The following is a 20,219-nucleotide window of genomic DNA, read 5'->3' as shown; positions in this document are numbered from 1 at the left end:
CATCTGGTGCTGGAAGCCCTAGATTCCACCGAGCACAGGGCGATCAGCTCGGTGCTTTGTGTCCACCTAGGGGGGTGGGATAGGGAGGGTGGGAATGAGGCACAAGAGGGTGGGGATATGGGGATATGTGTATATGTATAGCTGATTCACTTTGTTATACAGCAGAAACTAACACTACTTTGTAAACAATTATACTCCAATAAAGATGTTAAAAATATAAAAATTAAAAATAAATAAATATCATTTAAATCAGATTTGGGTGAGCCATAGGGTATGATTTCTTCTGAGCTAAAATCTCTCTTCAGCTGTGAACCTGTGAAACCATAAAAGTTATATGCTTAAAAAATACAATGGTGGGAACAGGCATAAGATAGACATTGCTATTCCTAAAGGGAGAAATAGGAAAGAAGGAAAGAGTTTTGGGGCCCAAGTAAGTCCCAAACCTAGTATGTTCTATTCCAGTAAGTCCCAAACCTAGCTTGAGAATAATCCTATTTCGTTTGATGCTCTGCCCTGCAGGCCCTCTGGGGTGGCAACATCACCCCCACAGCTCATAATTACTTCCACCTGAGACCTCAACAAAATAGCTTTTAACATCCATATTTCTACCAAGATTCTGTACACGATTTATTTGCCTTCTTTAAGAAAATGGAGGCTCTCTCCACAGTTCTTTTGAGTTGCCTAGAATCACCTTTCACATCCATCTTTCTTCTGACAGATCATTCAAAGGAATCCAGGTTTTTCTAGCATGCACCTCTAAACTCCTTGAGCCTCTACCCATAATCCAGTTCCAAGGTTGCTTTCACATTCTTAGGTATTTATTACAGCAGCACCCCACTTCTCAAAACCAATTATCATGTTAGTCAGCTTAGATTGCTCTAACAAAATACCTTGGACTGGTGGCTTAAAAAACAGACATTTATTTCTCACCATTCTGGAAGATAGAAGTCTAAGATCAAGGTGCCAGCAGACTCAGTTCCTGGTGAGACCTCTCTTCCTAGTTTTCAGATGACCAGCTCCTTATTGTTTCTTCACATGACTGTGAGAGAGAGTGAGAGACAGTGCAAGCTGTCTGGTCTCTTCTTCTTCTTATAAGGGCACTACTCCCCTCATGAGAACTCCACCCTAATGGCCTCATCTAAATCTAATTACCTCCTGAAGGCCACATCTCCAAATACCATAACATTGGATGTTAGGGCAACACAGGAATTTGGGGCAGGGTGGCACAATACAGCCATAGCACAAGCATGTTCCCTATTTAATTTCTTGGAAATATAATCCCATCCTAGCTTTTGCTTCTCAGACGACTCAAACACAGTAGGGAGAAAAGGTGTAATAACATGATATGGGGTCCACTGGGAGGAGTTAATGAGTCATACTTCTTTATGGAGACTGTGAAATGTCAGTGCCCTTGGTCTCGAGGAGACAGCAGTGAGTGGTGTCTTGAATGAGATCTTAGTTCCATGCCCAAGAATCAAACCTGGGGAGCCTGGGTGAAAATCAGGAATCCTAGCCACTAGAACAGCAAGGGCTAGAGGCTAGAAGCAAAGTTCCCCTGGATCTTGCCTCATTTGAAAGAAAGAATGTTTCAAGGAGGCAAAGACTGTAAAAATAGGTACAATGTTCATTATTACAGACACAGCAAAACAAGTGGGAGAACACACAGTGAAACAGTTTATTTAAGACAGAAGCAAGGCAGAGATACACACCCAGAGAGAAAAGGGTGTGGGCATCCTCCTTAATGAGGAGGAGTGCCCCAGAGATGTGATCAAATCACTTATACAGGGCAGTTCTTCTGGGTCTTTGTCTACCTTTGGCCAGTTATCTTTGTCTTTTACCACACCTTACCTGCCCTAGGACCTTCCCCAACATGTGTAAGCAACTTTTTTCCAAGACGGATCCCAGTCCAGAGTCCTATGGTGGGGGCTTGGCATCACCTATTCTGGGATAGTGCCCCCTCCTTTCTGACCCCCAAAGAGTCTTTCTGCACATGTGTAGCTGGGGAGGTCTTCTTGACCTCAAGAATGAGAAATATGTGGTCTCTTTGTCTTTTATCTGGGCAGGACTCAGCTCCTCCTTGTTCCTGCCATTGTCTTTATCTTAGAGAATCTGTCCACAGGGGACAGGTTCCAGCTGCTCAGCCTAGGGACAATCTATCTCCTGCCTTGCCTTACCGTGAGGACTTTAGGAGTCGTGGGCTATCTTGATGGTTACGTTGCCAGAGCTGGCATATCACTGGCAATGCATAAATCGATGTCTTGATGCTTTGATGAAAAAGGCAATGGTGAGGGAGTTCCCTGGTGGTCTAGTGGTTAGGACTCAGCACTTTCACTGCTGTGGCCCGGGTTCAATCCCTGGTCAGGGAACTGACATCCCACAAGCCATGCAGTGTAGCCAAAATAAAAAATAAAATAAAATAAAGGAGAGAGAGAAGGTAGTGGTGAAATTCATTGGGGCATGGTTCAAAACTAGTAACTGTGAGTAGTGAGTGAAAAGATAGCTCTAGTTTCTTCACTGGAGAGCTAGAGAAAGAATAAAACTAGGGTGGGCTCTCAAGGTGGATAGGCCTGTTTCACAGGCACCTCTTGAAGATTCTTAGTCTAAGAAGGAATTTCTATTGCAGTCAGAAAATGCAGTTCGGGTTGGTAATCCAACACTATCAATACATCACCTAGAAAGTTTTCTCATTTCTGAAAAACAGTAAAAATCTGTGCTTTTTAAGAGTTTAATTCAAGCTTCTAAACAGGAAACTGAAGTACATTCCATCTGGTTTCCTACGCCATATGACAGTGACAGAGCCTGCAAGAGGAACTTTGGAACTTTTGAATCTGTGACTTAGTAGCCTGGGTGCTTGAGCTGTGACCTTGTAGAAGATCTACTGATGCTGAGAGGATGTCCTTGAGGAGAAACAAGAAAAATCAAAATAGATGAAATTATGGGAGTTTATGAGTATGGTGTCATCTAGATCCCCTTTCCTCTTAAGATTCTGTAGGTACAGTTATGTTGAACTGATCTAAAATCTGATTAAAATGGTAGATATCATGTCCAGAAAGCAATTGAACATGTAAAGTTATATCTATTTTCTTTTTTTCTTTCTTTCTTTCTTTCTTTCTTTCTTTCTTTCTTTCTTTCTTTCCTTCCACTCTATTCCTCCCTCCCTCCTTCCTACTTTTCTTCTCTCCTTCTCTCTCTTTTTTAAAAATCATTCAATCACCTATTATCTGTCTACCTACTTATCTATCTATCTATCTATCTATCATCTGTCTCTCTATCTGTCTATATTTTGAGTAGAATTTCCAAGAGTGTTAGACCCCAGGTTAATAACTTTAGGAGAAAGTCAAAGACTAGAGGTTGTGGGAGTGGAAAGCCTAGGAGTTGACACTGTGTAATGGGAGGTGATAAAACAGAGCAATAGTAATTGGCACTGCAATTGCTGCTCCTATCAAATATGAAACTAATGGAGGATGATTGTATACAATTAGAGGCATCATGGTGTAAAACATTCTGAGGAAACATGGCCAGTGAGAGGAAGACCGAGATCCTGGATGCGGGTCAGGTGAGACTGTGGAAATGCCAAGTTCAATTATCCCAAAGAAAGCCAGTGTATTGAAGAAAATTAGAGAGAGATTCCAGTTGAGGCTAGAAAATCAGTGATTGAAACAACAATTTGCTTTCTTTGTTTAGAATTTATACTTTATCATAAGGAGATGAGAATTGGTAAAACAAAGTTTGTGGCAAAGGCATTGATTTAGGAACAGACCTCTGAGTTTGAATTCTGGTTCCACCATTTATTGATGTGAGCTCTTGGAAAGCTAGCTAAATTCTCTGTGCCTCAATTTCCTTATCTATAATATGAGAATAATAGTAGCATCCCATAGATACAGCTACTTTGATTATTAGATGAGTTAATACAGTCTGGGGGCTTAGAAAATTATCAGTGAGATTAAATATTTAAAATGGCTAGCTGTTACAATAGCAAACATAGATAACAGCCTATATATAATGAATTATTTTATTATTAAGACTAGGGTGGTTTTGATAGATATGGAGTAAAGCAGAGGGATTCAAGAGATATTTAAGCAATATTATCTTTAAATCTGTGTGTCAGATGGGATAGCAAGTATCAAACAAAGAGGAAACAAGGGTGATTCATATTGCCGAACAGCACACAGGCTTGTTATTGTATTTGCTGAAGTATTGTAAATTGAAAGAGGTTCGGGTTTAAAGGAATAGATAGAGGTCAACTGTTCAGGTTTATAAAGACTGTGTTTGAGGTGCACCTGGGCGCAAATGGCATATCCTTCAAAACTATGAAACAGAATATGCCAAAAATACTTTTAATGCAGTATATAGACTTCTCAATGAAAATTGAAGGTTATACTAGAGTTTAAATTAGCAAAATGGTCATGATGAAATATTGGCCCATGGTTATTGTTAAAGCGATTGCTCTGTCCGGGCAAAGGGAATAATTATATCTGCTGATAAATGATATAAAGCATGGACAAAATTATGTTACCCTTAGAATAAAAAAGAAACATTTCCAGATTAATTGCCCCAAGCACAGTCTTCAGCCCTGTGAGAAGGATATACAATATCTGGTAACACACCAAGCTACAATGAAGCAACATGCAAAGAAGTTGTTCACATGGGCATAAACTTTTTTGTTTATTTTGTGCACCTCAGGGTACAATCATGCCTATTTCTATTTATGTATTATTTACCTAGGAGATAAAAAGACAAGATTGGTTCCATAAGACTAGCATGATACTGTCCTCTGGTCATCAAGAAACATTAAGTTCAGGCTATTTATTACCCTTCATCACTGTCGAATAGCACCTTGACTGCAATGATAAACTGGGTGCTATCAAAACTAATAAAGTAAAAGAAATCTACAGATGAAAAAAGTGTAGAGTGTGCAATAATTTAAAGCACCACCAGTAAAAGAGAGCCTTTCTGTAACTGCTCACAAAGTAAAAACTGGATTGATAATGGTTGGTCTAGCATCCCTGGAAACCAGTGGTCCTCAGTACCAGAAATGTTCCATTAATATTTAACATAGAATTTTTTTGAGTACTTTGAGATATGAGGCAAGATAACCAAAGTTAGGATTTTTTTTCCTTTGCTGCTTAATTCAGTGTGTGTGTGTTTGTGTGTTTGTGTGTGTGTGTGTGCATAATTTCATTCAAATCATCATTATAGCTTAGCTGAACAAATATGACATCTGTGATTGAAAACAGTTCTGTGGTTCTGTAAAACCACACTTATAATAAGGAGAGAATTTGAACCCCACTCTGTCTCACATATATGCCATATTGCCTCTTTATGGTACTGAAGTTAGTTTTACTCAAAAAACCTGAATAAGAAGAATGAGCTTATGGTTATTCTCAAATCAGGAGTCTTCCACCAGAAAGAAGGCTTCAACTATCAATTGGTTAATGAATTAGTCTACTAGGGCTGCCATAAGGAAAACTCATAGACTGAGTGACTTAAAAAAAGAGAAATTTGTCTTCTCATAGTTATGGACGCTAAAAGTCTAAGATCAAGGTGTCATAGGGTTTCTAGTGAATGTTGTCTTCCTGGATTATAGAATTCTCAGTGTCCTCAGATGGACTATTCTTTTTGCATGCAGAAGGAGAGAGAGCTCTTTGGTGCCTTTTCCTCTTCTCACAAGGACACCAGTCCTATAAGATTAAGGACCCACTTTTTAAAAAAATTTTATTGAAGTATAGTTGATTTACAGTGTTGTGTTAATTTCTGCTGCACGGTAAAGTGAATTAGATATATATATATATAATTTTTCATATTCTTTTCCATTATGGTTTATCACAGGATATTGATTATAGTTCCCTGTGCTATACATTAGGGCCTCCTTGTTTATCCACCCTATATAGAGTAGTTTGCATCTGCTAATTCCAAACTCCCAATCCTTCCTTCCCTCAACCCCAGCTTGACATCCACAAGACTGTTTCTGTTTTGTAGATATGTTCATTTGTGTCATATGTCAGATTCCACATATAAGCGGTATCACATGGTATTTGTCTTTCTCTTTCTGATTTACTTCGCTTAGTATGATAATCTCTAGGTCCATCTATGTTGCTGCAAATGGCATTATTTCATTCTTTTTTATGGCTGAGTAATATTCCATTGTATATATGTACCACATCTTATCCATACCTCTGTTGATGGACATTTAGGTTGCTTCCATGTCTTGGCTATTGTAAGTAGTGCTGCTATGAACATAGGGGTGTATACATATTTTCTAATTATAGTTTTGTCTGGGTATATGCCCAGGAGTGGGATTGCAAGATCATAAGGTAGCTCTATTTTTAATTTTTTAAGAAACCTCCATATTGTTTTCCATAGTGGCTGTATCAATTTACATTCCCACCAATAGCATAGGAGGGTTCCCTTTTCTCCACACCCTCTCCAACATTTATTATTTGTATACTTTTTGATGATGACCATTCTGATTGGTGTGAGGTGGTACCTCACTGTAGTTTTGATTTGCATTTCTCTAATAATTAGCAATGGTGAGCATCTTTGCATGTCCCTGTTGGCCATCTATATGTCTTCTTTGGAGAAATATCAATTTAGTTCTTCTGCCCATTTTTGACTGGGTTGTTTGTTTTTTTGTTGTTGTTGAATTGTATGAGCTGTTTGTATATTTTGGAGATTAATCCCTTGTCAGTCACATTGTTTGCAAATATTTTCTCCCATTCCATAAGTTGTCTTTCGTTTTGTTTATGGATTCCTTTGTTGCACAAAAGCTTATAAGTTTGATTAGGTCTCATTTGTTTATTTTTGCTTTTATGAGAGACTGCCCTAAGAAAACACTGGTATGAAAAGAAAATTAGATTAATTGCACTTCATCAAAATTAAAACTTTTGTACATCAAAGGACATTATCAAGAAAGTTAAAAGATAAACTACAAAATGCAAGAAAATTGTGGAAATCATACATCTGATAAGGGTCTAAAAGCCAGAATGTATAGTGGTCCCTTGTTATCCAGGGTAGATTGGTTCCAGGATCCCCTGTGGATAACAAATCCATGGATCTTAAGTCCCTTATATAAAAAGGTGTGGTATTTTCATATAACCTATGCACATCCTCTTATATACTTTAAATCATCTCTAGATTACATATAATACCTAACAGAATATAAATGCTATGTAAATAGTTGTGAGCATGCAGCACATTTAAGTTTTGCTTTTTGGAACTTTCTGAACTCTTTTTCTGGATATTTTTGATTCACAGTCTGTTTAATCCAGGGATGTGGAACCCACAGATACAGAGGGCCAACTCTATAAAGTCTTACAGCTCAAAAACAAAAAGACAATTAAAAATGGGCAAAAGACTTACATAAACATTTTTCTAAAGAAGATATACAAACAGCTAATAAGCACCTGAAAACATTATTATGTCATGAGGGCAATGCAAATCAAAATCACAAGAGGTACTCTTTCACACCAATTATGATGGCTATTTTTTAATGGAAAATAACGAGTGCTGAAAAGGATGTAGAGAAAGTGAAACTCTGGTACATTGCTAGTAGGAATGTTAAGTAGTTTAGCAAATGTAGATAACAGTTTGACAGACCCTCGAAAAGTTACACAGAATTACCATATGACCCAGAAATTCCAATCCTAAGTATGTGCCCCAAATAATTGAAAATAGGTACTTAAACAATTAACATACTGTTGGTTTCAGGGGGTGGGGGGAATATGGAGCAACTGCTTTTTGTGTGTATAGGGTTTCTTTTTGTGACAATGAAAATAGTTCGGAACTAGACAGAGGTAGTGATTGTGCAACATTGTCAATGTACTAAATAGCACTGAATTTTCATACTAAAATTGTTAATTTCATGATACATAAATTTCACTCCATAGTAATAATGATAATAATAATAAAGAATTATTCCCTTAAAAAAAAAAAAAAAGAAAAAGAAAACACTGGTACGATTTATGAAGGACCCACTTTTATGACCTCATTTACCTCAACCACCTCCTTATAGGCCTTATCTCTAAATATAAGCACACTAGGATTTAGGTATTCAACATATGTAGTGGAAAAGTAATTCAGTCCATAACAACTAGTGTACACCAAAGGTCACTACTCTCCAGGCAAACATTCCTGAACTGGACATAGTATAAGGACTCTATGTCTGAATCTCCTGTTTCATAATGATTCTTTAGCCAACGGTTTTAATATAGGCTTTTTGATTTTGATAAAAGTGGGTTGAACTTTAAAGGCAATGGTGAAATGCAACAAAATGTGAGAGATATTTTACTAATATAGATTAAAAAAGTATAGCTATCCCTAATCTCTTTTGGTTTCCATTTGTATGGAATATCTGTTTCAATTCCTCCACTTTCAGTCTATGATTGTCCTTAAAACTTAAGTGAGTCTCTTGTGGACAGCATACAGTTAGGTATTTTTTAATCCATTCAGGCACTAATGTCTTTTAGTTGGAGCATTTAAACCATTTATATTTAGAGTAATTATTGATAGGTAAGGACCTACTATCACCATTTTGTTAATTACTTTATGATTGTTTTATAGTTCCTTCATTTTTTTCTCTCTTGCTGTCTTTCTATGTGAGTTGAGTTTTTGTAGTGGTAGACTTTAATTCTTTTCTCTTCATTACTTTTTAACATATTTTAGGTTTTTGCTTTGTAATTACCATGAGGCTTTTATATCAATAATACATTTATATTTTAACAGTCAATTTTATGCTGATAACTTAAATTGCTTAAAAATTTTCTATATACTTACATGCCTCTCCACAATATATGTTGTTAGTATCCCAAATTACATCTTTTTATATTATGTAACCATTAACACAATATTGTAGCTATAGTTGTTCTTAACACTTTTGTCTTTTAACTTATATGCTAGAGTTCAAAGTGATTTACACACCACCATTGCATTATTAGAGTATTTTGAATTTGACTATATATTTACATTTACCAGTGAATTGTATACTTTCATATGTTTTCATGTTACTAATTAGCATCCTTGCATTTCAACTTCAAGAACTTCCTTTAGCATTTCTTGTAAGGTAGGTCTCCTAATGATAAAATCCCTTGGCTTTTGTTTGTCTGAGAAAGTCTTTATCTCTCCTTCATTTACTAAGGACAACTTTGCTGTGGAAAGTTTTCTTGGTTGACAGGTTTTTTTTCCTCTGAGTACATTGAATATATTATTCTGCTCTCTACTGGCCTGCAAGTTGTCCGCTGAGAAATCTCTTTACAAACTTATCAGGATTCCCTTGTATGTCAGGAGTATTTTTCTCTTGCTGCTTTCAAAATTCTCTCTTTATCTTTGATTATTGAGAGCTTGATTATATTGTGTATACTATATAAATTACTGGAGCTGAACTTGAGCCAAACTCTAATTATTGTCCCTCTGATTTTAGTGTGAATCATGATGATTCATGGTGCCAAAGGATTGCAAATTCTAAAAGACTTCCAGTTCTCTAGTACATTATCATGGCAAGTCTAGGAATACATGCTGAGGTAGGTGTGGAAAACCGCACCAGTACATAAAAATGGAATAATTTCACCCTCCTAAACAAAGCCATTGAAGTTAGAAATCATTCTTGACAAGATCATAGATACCTGAATGTTCTCTAATGTATACAAGACTCTTGAATGATGTTTTCAATAATTATACATAAAAATACTATTTTCTTGTTTTTATTTTTTACCATTTTTTCTAATCTGTTTGTATATTTTGGTTAGTTAACTTAAAATTATACTTGAAATTGCAATCCCCTTAGATATTAGATGCATTGGTGGTAAAAATCATATTATCTCCAAGAAAAAGTATACTTCAAGGCTGAAAAGGACCTTAATATTCATATAGTGCTACTGTCCATCAGTAGATTAATATTTTATCTATTACAGGTCCTCTGTCATAAGACTGACCAACCCATGAGCAAAACTCATCCTTCTGCAGAATATGACAATGCTAAGCAAATCACCCAACCTCTCTGAGATGAATGTTAAAATAATATAGTCACTCTTTTTTCCAAAACAAAACCTAGACAATTCTGACAAATGATTGGTAGAACTGAAGTTGTATTCATCTGATTTTTATTCTAGGAGTGCAAATATGAAAACAGTAGCACTAATGAAGCACCATCTAGCCACTAAGTAATATAATGATTTTCCAAATGGATAGATGTTTCTGATGTGGCTGAATCAGGCTTACTTCTGGATCTTTATTTATTAAGGTCTTTTATATGCAGCAATCACTTTACTCTGTGATAAGTTCTGATAATAGAGTAATGTTGAAAGAATTATAGGAGCAGGAAGAAAGGAAATCACAGCAAGAGAATAATAGAAGAGTAAAAAAATGTGTGGGTGTTAATGATTATGTAGAGTCCAGGATCAGTGACCAAAGGAGTGAAGTCTCAGAACAAGAAACTATGTGACATATTTGAAAACCAAAGGCAGTGGGAGAGCATAAAATGTAAGAAAGCGATGAGGGCAGAAGTAATGGAAATATGTTTACTGTCTAATCATAATGTGAATTGAATATTGTGTCAGAAAACTGAAAGTTTTGCAGGCTTTTAAATAGGGTCATAACAATATGATCAGATTTACTTTTATAATTTTAATTTTATTTAAGAGTTAACACTTGAACATACTTGGCAAAATTCTAAAGGTATAAAAAGTCTTAGGATTCCTACTTCAAGTCATGATTAATTGACTGGTTCCATAATTTCTGTGCAGTTATAAGCAAACATACAACTAGGACAAAAATAACAAAAATAATCATTACAGGTGTAAGAGTCCTCATAGAAAGAAAACAATTGAGTATGGCACCACTGATGTTAACAGTGCTCTACAGATGGAGAGTTGTGGATTTTCAATCTTATGTTAGTATGAATGATGATCCAAACTATGAATGTATTTGTACATGTGCCATTTCACATATCAGCTTATTAGTGGTATAAACAACTAGCATTATTATTTCTATCAAATTTCTCTTAATACAGACTGTACAAATGTATACTCTTTCTGTTTCTTTCTCTCTTCTTCTTGTCATCTATCTATCTATCTATCTATCTATCTATCTACATAGTATAGACACATACACACATAAATATGTATAATTTTGTGAATTTTGCCTAAGATGGAAAATTATATATTCAAGTTTTAATTTGTGTTTCCTATATTATGCAAGAAGTTTAGCATAATGTTACTCATACTTAAGAGTCATGTTGGAGTGACATCAGCATCATGTAGGCATGAGATGCTCTCTTTGTCTCCTTTCTTCAATCTACAACTAGTAAAACATCCATAACCCAACAAAGGCTCCCCTGCCACACACCAGGATGCTAGAGAGATCCACACATCTGTACATCTGAATGTGGGTGGATTAGAATGAATAGAGGGGGCAGGCTGGGGGAATAATGGAGACAGTACCCACAATTCTGGAACCCCAGCTGCAGCAGCTGAGCCTGTAACCCCAGAGAACCCAGTACAGCAGCTGAGGTTACACACCCTACTCTGGCCTCCCTGCCACAGCATTGTGCACAGCTACAGGGAACGGGCAGCAGCAGCAACAGGGCCCAAGACCCCAGTCCCTCCAGCAGCAGTGATGACTGCAACTCTACCACCCCCACCTATGGCAGCGGTGTCCACAAATCTGATAACGCTGAATGTGGTAAAGATGCCCATAACCTCGGCTCTCCTCCCCCTTCCCCCACAGCAGTGGTGACATATGTCACACTGGCAGCCACAAGGCAGCAGCAACCCTGGCAACACAAGCATCAATGATGAAGGTACAGGCAACACTTTGAGCAGAGGCAGTGGAAAGTGAAAAGGGTCAAATCTCAAATATAGCAAGAGGCAGCCTAGGTAAAAGAAAACAAAAACAAAAACAAAAACTTGTGCTAGAGTGCATCTTCTGAAAAACAAAATAAAACCTTCTAATTTCCAACCTGTTGAACAGTTAGAATCAAAGTAAACAAACTTTATGTAAATAAGAAAGGTGTTGGCTGCTTCAAAGGCCCCAGCAGAGGAACAACTCACAAAGCACTATGAAAAACCATGACAACACAGTATCATAAAAAAATGACAATTCTCAAGAAACCAAACTCAAAATCATGGAATATTGTGATCTAACTGATAGAGAATTCAAAATAGCTGTCATGAAGAGACTCAGTGAGCTATAAGAAATCTTAGAAAAGCAGTTCAATGAGCTCAGGAATAAAATTAACGAACAGAAGGAACACTTTATTCAAGAGATTAAAGTTCTAAAAAAGAAACAGATATTCTGGAACTGAAGAACTAAATAAATGAGATGAAGAATGCATTAGAAAGCTTTGGAAATAGAGCAGACCATATGGGAGAGAAAATTAGCAAGCTTGAAGATAGAAATCTAGAAGTGATTCAGGTGGAAGAGGAAAGAAAACTAAGATTTAAAAAAATGAAGAAAATCTACAAGAACAATATGACACTATTAAAAAAAAAAAGCAACATAAGGATAACAGGAAAAAAGAGAGAGAGGGAAGGGAGCAGAGGGCTTATTTAAAGAAATAATAACGAAGAACTTCCTAAAACTGGGGAAGAAACTGGATATATAAGTACATGAAGCTGATAGAACACCTAACCATCTCAATGCAAAAAGACATTTTCTATTTTCATTTTGACTATGTTAAAACTGTCAAAAGTCAATGTAAAGGAAGAATTCTAAAAGAAGCCAGGGAGGAAAAGAGAGTAACATACAAAGGTACCCACCCCCCCACCCCCCAATTAGGCTATCAGCAGATTTCTCAGCAGACACCCTACAGGCCAGGAGAGAGTGAATGACATGCTCAAAATTTTAAAAGATAAAAACTGTCAGCTAAAAATACTCAATCCAGCAAAGTTACCTTTCAGGTATGAAAGAGAAATAAAGCTTGTCCCAGACATAAAAGCAAAAGGAGTTCACCATGAGTAGATCTGCCTTACAAGAAATGTTGAAAGGAGCTCTTCTACCAGAAATAAAAAGGCAAAACTTTGAGAAAGGTAGTAAATAGACAGACAGAATCAGAAAATTGAAACTCTATATCAGAAGAAGTTGTTAAACACTTAACTAGCATAATTAATTAAACACTTGAATAGCATAAAGGTTAAAGGGAAAAAAGCATTTAAAATAGCTACAGCTACTTCAATTTGGTAACAAACACAACATAAAAGTGGACAATTTGTGACAACAAAAACATAAAAGGGAAGAGGAAAGGGTCAAATCCTGAATAGACAAATAAAGTTAAGATGCTATCAGCAGGAAAATCCTATTGTATCTATGAGATGGTTTATACAAACCTCATAGTAACCACAAAACAAAAATCTAGAGCAGAGACACACATACAAAAAAGAGAAAACTGAGAAAAACATCACAGAAAACCATTAAACTACAACAGCAGACAGAAACACAAGGAAAAAGTAACAATAGAGATACAGAACAACCAGCATACAAAAAATTAAAATCCCACTACTGAGTCCTCAACTATCAATAATCAACTCAAATGTGAATAAATTGAACTCACCAATCAAAAGACACAGAGTGGCTGGATAGATGGAAAAACAATACCCAACTCTATGTTGCCCCCTGGAGACTCACCTCAGCTCTAAAGACAAACATAGGTTCAAAATGATTTTCAAAGCAAGTGGCAGCAAAAAGAAAGCTTGTGTAACCATAGTCATGCCAGACAAAATATACTTCAAGCCAAAAATCTAACAAGAGAAAAAGATAGACAGTATATAATGATATAGGAGACCATTCATCAGGAAGATATAACACTTATTAATATATATCCATCTAAAATAGGATACCAAATGTATTATTAACAGACCTAAAGGGAGAAATTGACAGGAACACAATAATAGTAGGGGAATTTAATAGATAGATCATCCAGACAGAAAGTCAAAAAGGAAACAGCAGCCTTAAATGTTATATTAGACCAGACGGATTTAATATAATTGTACAGAACATTCCATCTACTTGCAGCAGAATACACATTATTTGCAAGTGCACATGGAACTTTCTCAAGGATAGACCATATGTTGGAACACAAAACCAGTCTCTATAAATTTAAGCAGATTGAAATCATATCAAGCATCTTTCCCATTCACAATGATACAAAACTAGAAATCAACTGTAAGATGAGAGCTGGAAAATATCACAAATATGTGGAGAGTGAACAACATGGTACTGAGCAATTGTTGGGTCAACAAATAAATCAAAGTAGAAATCCAAAATACTTGAAGAAAAATGAAAATGACATACGAAAATCTATGGGATAGAGCAGAAACAGTTCTAAAGGGAAGTTCATAGTGACACAAACCTACTTCAAGAAACAAGAAAAATCTCAAATAAACACCCTAACTTTATACCTAAAGGAATTAGTAAAAAGAAAAACAAATCCCAAATTAGTTGAAAGAAGGAATTAATAAAACTCAGAGCAGAAATAAGTGAATTAGAGAATAAAATGACAATAGGAAAGATCAATTAAACTAAGAGCTGGTTCTTTGAAAAGATAAACAAAATTGAGAAAACTTTACCTTGACTCACTAAGAAAAAAAGAGAAGAGGATCAAATAAATACAGTCAGAAATGAAAGAGAAGTTACAATGAATAATACAGAAATGCAAAAGATTATAAGAGAATACTAACAGCTATATGCCAACAAATTGGACAACCTAGGAGAAATGGATAAATTCTTAGACCCATACAACCTTCCAAGACTGAATCATGAAGAATAGAAAATTTAAATACATGACTGCTAGTAAGGATACTGAAACAGTAATCAAAAACATCCTTCAAAACAAAATTGCAGGATCAGAACATGTCACTGGTAAATTCTATCAAACATTCAAAGAAGACTAAATGCGTATCTTTCTCAAAGTCTTCCAAAGAACTGAAGAAGAGGAAATACTTCCCAAGTCATTTTACGAAGGCAACATTACCCCAATACCAAAAACAGACTAGGATAACACAAAAAAAAGAAAATTACAGACCAATACCCCTGATGAACATAGCTGAAAACATCCTCAACAAAATATTAACAAACTTAATATGACAATAAGTTAAAGTAATCATACAAGTGGGATTACTGATCAAGTGAGATTTATTCCAGGGATGCAAGGATGGTTCAACATTTGCAAATCAATCAACATGATACATCACATTAGCAAAATGAAGAACAAAAACCATACGATCATCTCAATAGATGCAGAAAAACTGTTTGACAATATTCAACATCTATTTATGATAAAAACTCTCAATAAAAAAGGTACAGAAGGAACATAACTCAACATGTTAAAGGTCATACATGAGAACGCACAGCTAACATCATACCCAATGGTGAAAAACTGATCCCCCTAAGATTGGTAGCAAGAAAAGAATGGCCACTCTCACCACTCTTATTGAATATAGTATTGGAAGCCCTAGCCAGGGCCAAGAAAAATTTTTAAAAAGACATCCGAATTGGAAAGGTAGAAGAAAAACTGACACTTTGCAGATGACATAATTTTATATATAGAAAACCCTGAAGACTCCACCAAAAAACAATTTAAAATAATAACTAAATTCAGTAAAGTTGCACGGTATGAAATCAACATACAAAACTCTATTGTGTTTCTATATACTAACAACAAACTAAGAGAAAGAGAAATTAAGAAAACAATCTCATTTATGAATGCGCTCATTGATTGTAGGAATTAATATTGTTAAAATCTTCATATGACCCAAAGCACTCTACAGATTCAATGCAATCCCTGTCAAAATTCCAACGGCATTTTTCACAGAAATAGGACAAACAATTCTACAATTTGTATGGAGCCACAAAAGATCCTAAACAACCAAAACAATCTTGAGAAATGTATGGCTGTTAGCATAACTGATACCATCTTGGGCGTGTATATTTCCTCCCCCTTCTGCTGACCTTACCCAGGGCTGCATGGTGTGGTAAATCACTTCTCCATCATCAAGAGCTTTGTAGTTAATAGATATCGTTTAATAATCATTAAGACCAGACTGTCTCTATGTTCTGTTAGTCCCCAAACAAAGATGAAGACCTTCACTGACATATTTCCAGTGCACACGAGAATAGTTACCCATTTGTAAATTTTGACTTAGGAATGCACATCCTTTTTCTAATCACATATTCTCATACCCTAGGTTAACTATAAATTTTTCCCAATGGCCCCCTGGTGGCATAGAGTGCAGCTGTGAATGCTTTCAGATTGTTGTCAGCCTAATCCCACACTATGAATAAGTTACCCTATAATAAACTGATTCATTGATTATATGGAGCTGCCTGACTTGTTTTTCAGTCTCAAGATAAACTCTCAGTTCTGTGGGCACATTTTTTTTTCCCCTCCATCCACCAAAAAGAAATAAGAGCAAATCTGGAGGCATCATGCTTTCTGATTTCAAACTGTATTACAAAGCAATATAGAAATCAAAACAGTATTGTATTGGCAGAAAAACAGACAGATCAATTGAACAGATTTGAGAGCCCAGAAATAAACCCATACATATATGGATGACTAATTCATGACAAAGGAGCCAAGAACAAAAAAAATGGAGACAAAAAATGGTTTTGGGAAAATTTAACATGCAAAAGATTTAAACTAAACCTCTATCTTACACCATACACCCAAGTTAACTCAGAATGGACTAAAGATTTGAATGTAAGACCTGAAGCCACAAAATTTCTAGAAGAAAACATAGTCAGTATGCATTTGACATCAGTCTTAGCAATATATTTTTGGATGTGTCTCCTCAGGGAATGGAAACATAAGCAAAAATAAATAAATGGGACCTAATCAAACTAAAAATCTTCAGCATAGCAAAGAAAACCATCAATAAAACAATCAAAAAACAATTTACCAAATGTGAGAAGATATTTGCAAATCTTACATATAATAAGGACTTAATATCCAAAATATATAAATAACTCATCAACTCAACAACAACAAAAAACCCCAAGAACTCAATTAAAAAATGGACAGAGAATCTGAATAGACATTTTTCCAAAGAAGACAAACGAATGGACAACAGGCACATGGGAAAAGTTCAGTATCATTAATTTAGGGAAATGCAAATCTAAACCACAATGAGTTATTACCTCACACCCTTTAAAATGGCTATTAACAAAAAGATATAACTAACAAGTGTTGGAGAGGATATGGAGAAAAGCGAATTCTTTTTGCACTCTTGGTAGGAATGTAAATTGGTATAGCCACTATGGAAAACAGAATGGAGATTTTTCAAAAGATTAAGAATAGAACTACCATATGATTTAGCTATTTCACTTCTAGGTATTTATCTGAAGAAAACAAAAACACTGGTTCAAAAAGATAAATGCACCACTATGTTCATTGCAGTATTATTTACGATAGGCAATCTATGGAAAGAAAAAACCTAAGTGCCCATCAATGGATGAATGGATAAAAAAGATGTTTTTTATATATATATAATCTCACATAAATATAAATCACATTATATATGGCATACATATCACATTACATATAGACATATATATAATGAAATATTATTCAGCCATAAAAAAATAAAATATTCACATTTGGGACAACATGGATGGCCCTCAAGGGCATTATGTTAAGTGAAATAAGTCAGATAAGGACAAATACCATATGATTTCACTCATATGTGGAATATAAAGAATACCAAATAAATAAACAAACAAAACAAAACAAAAATAAATGGAAAGAACAGATTGGTGATTACCAGAGGTAAAGGGGGCTGGGGAAGGATGGTGAAATAGATAAAGAGGATCAGTTGTATGGTGATGGATGAATCCTAGACTTTTTGTGGTGAGCACACTGTAGTGTGTGCACAAGTTAAATTATAATGTTGTACACATGAAACTTATGTAATGTTGTAAACCAATTTACCTCAATCTTTTAAAAGTCATGTTATTTTCCCTAACACATTTGTACCCTTTATCAGTTTTCTATTGAGTTGTTACTTTTGCTGTTAATTTGTATACATTTTCTTATATTTTAAGGAACTTATAATTTATGTATTTTAAGATTTGCAGATATTTTTCTAGCTTCTCATTTGCTTTTAATTTTTTTTTCTAATATTTTTCTCCATGACTTTAAAAATGCTAGGAAAAATTTATCAATCTTCTAGTTAATGACTTTTACTTTCTTCATAATTATAAAAAAAAAACTCCACACTCCAAAATTAATAAAATAAAACTCTTATGAATTTTTTCTCCTACTTTCATGGTCTCCCTTATTATATTCAATTTTTCATCATTCTGGAACTTATTTTGTTGTGAAATGTGGGACATACCTTTTTGGCTGATCATTCAGGTAGCTGTGTAGAGGGTAGATTTGAGAAAGAACTTGAGACAGCATTCAGTTAGGTGAAGGTTGTGATCATCAATTCAATAGATGATGAGGACATACACAGACCTAGGACTACAGGATGTGAACTCACACATTAAATGATGAGAGAGGGTCAATTTGAACCACCACCTACACACACCTGAGTCAAATTTCCTCATATACTGCTATAGTTTGTACTAAAGCTCTATCAGTTAGAGAAATCACATTTTACTATGTAAATTTACCTATGATTAACCAAATTTGCTCTGTAAACATGAAACTGACTTGCAAATGCACATTTATCTAAGACACTGACAAAGTAAATATTGGTTTCTGAATTCATTCTTTGTTATTTAAATCTGATATATTACTTAATAACTAAAATCATAAATCTATGTCAAATATTGCTCCCTTAACTTTGTTCTTATAATTTGTACTCTTAATTCCAAACCTGTGAGGAATCCTTGAAAAGTTTAGCTAAACTCATTCATATGAAAGTAAATGAAAATTAGGCTTTTTGTTTCATGACAAAAGTTGCAATTTATTAAATACATTTTTAAGTACATTAAATCTGATTAGACTTTTCAAGGTATTTTTCATGTAATTAAGTTTACAGCAGTTTATCCTGAGAGGAATCATTTAGAACTTTTAGTGATGTATACAAGGCACTCCATCTACTTCTGTATATGGAATATAATCTGTCTTCCTTCCCTTGCTCCTGATGGAATGACTAGTAGAATAGCTTGGTGTAATTATTCTTCTGTTTCCAACAATGTACCTTAATTAGAGACTTGGTATAGAATCAACCCATGTTCTTGGCAGAGTTTGATTCAGTAGGCAGGTGTGGTGAAAACTTCAGGCCTCTGTTCAGTTTTGGGAGTTTTCTTTGTGCAAATGAAGAGTGGTTAGGCAGGTAGATGGGCTGCTCCCTTAAGCCAGAGTAACATGCTGAAATTTGTAGATGAAACTCAGAGGCCTGTCAGGCATCTAATAATTACATTTTACTGTATGTTTCTGAGATTGTTACATCACATTCTTATAACCATTTATGAAAATGTTTGTTTCATAGCACCACAGAAAAATTGTTTATGTCCCCAGAATTTTAGGTAGAATTTACCCTCTTTTAAAATTTATTTATTTTTTTTTAAATTTATTTTTGGCTGTGTTGGGTCTTCGTTTCTGTGCAAGGGCTTTTTCCAGTTGCGGTGAGCGGGAGCCACTCTTCATCGCGGTGCACGGGCCTCTTACTGTCGCGGCCTCTCCCGTTGTGGAGCACAGGCTCCAGACGCGCAGGCTCAGTAGTTGTGGCTCACGGGCCTAGTTGCTCCATGGCATGTGGGATCTTCCCAGACCAGGGCTCAAACCCATGTCCCCTGCATTGGCAGGCAGATTCTTAACCACTGCGCCACCAGGGAAGCCCCCCGTCTTTTAATTCTGCAAAAAAAAAAAAAAAAATTGCCATCATGTATAAAAATATAATCTGATCCAGTGGTAGCTGAATCAATTTATGAACCTTATGACAACACACTGGAAGACCAAATTCATGGAAGTTTCTTTGTGTGTCCTTCTGGCACCACATCTTTTTTATGTGCAGCAGTGGATGAAATTTTCTCTCCAGTTCCTGTGACATTATGTAAATAGAAGCATAAGATAGAGATAATGAATCAAGCAGCTTGATTCAGCTGGCCACCCTGGGCCATTTGGTCTTGGAAAAATCGTCCTTTCTCCCCATTAATTAGAGCCCATTATGATTTTCTGGACAAGAGCAACTAAACATTAGATCAGATGGACCTAACAGACATATACAGAAAATTTCACCAAATAGCAGCAGAATACACATTCTTCTCAAGGGCACATGGAACAT

The 20,219-nt window shown here is 35.5% G+C and overlaps 1 non-coding gene across 1 annotated transcript; it reads left to right on the top strand.

Moving 5' to 3' along the window:
• Positions 1-2,294: 2,294 nt before the first annotated feature.
• TRNAE-UUC (transfer RNA glutamic acid (anticodon UUC)) lies at positions 2,295-2,366 on the top strand. Its single transcript has one exon. It is a non-coding gene; the product is annotated as a tRNA-Glu (tRNA).
• Positions 2,367-20,219: the final 17,853 nt, after the last annotated feature.

Source organism: Balaenoptera ricei, chromosome 9 (genome assembly GCF_028023285.1).
Source record: "Balaenoptera ricei isolate mBalRic1 chromosome 9, mBalRic1.hap2, whole genome shotgun sequence".
NCBI lineage: Eukaryota > Metazoa > Chordata > Mammalia > Artiodactyla > Balaenopteridae > Balaenoptera > Balaenoptera ricei.
This window is presented reverse-complemented; position numbering and strand designations above follow the sequence as displayed.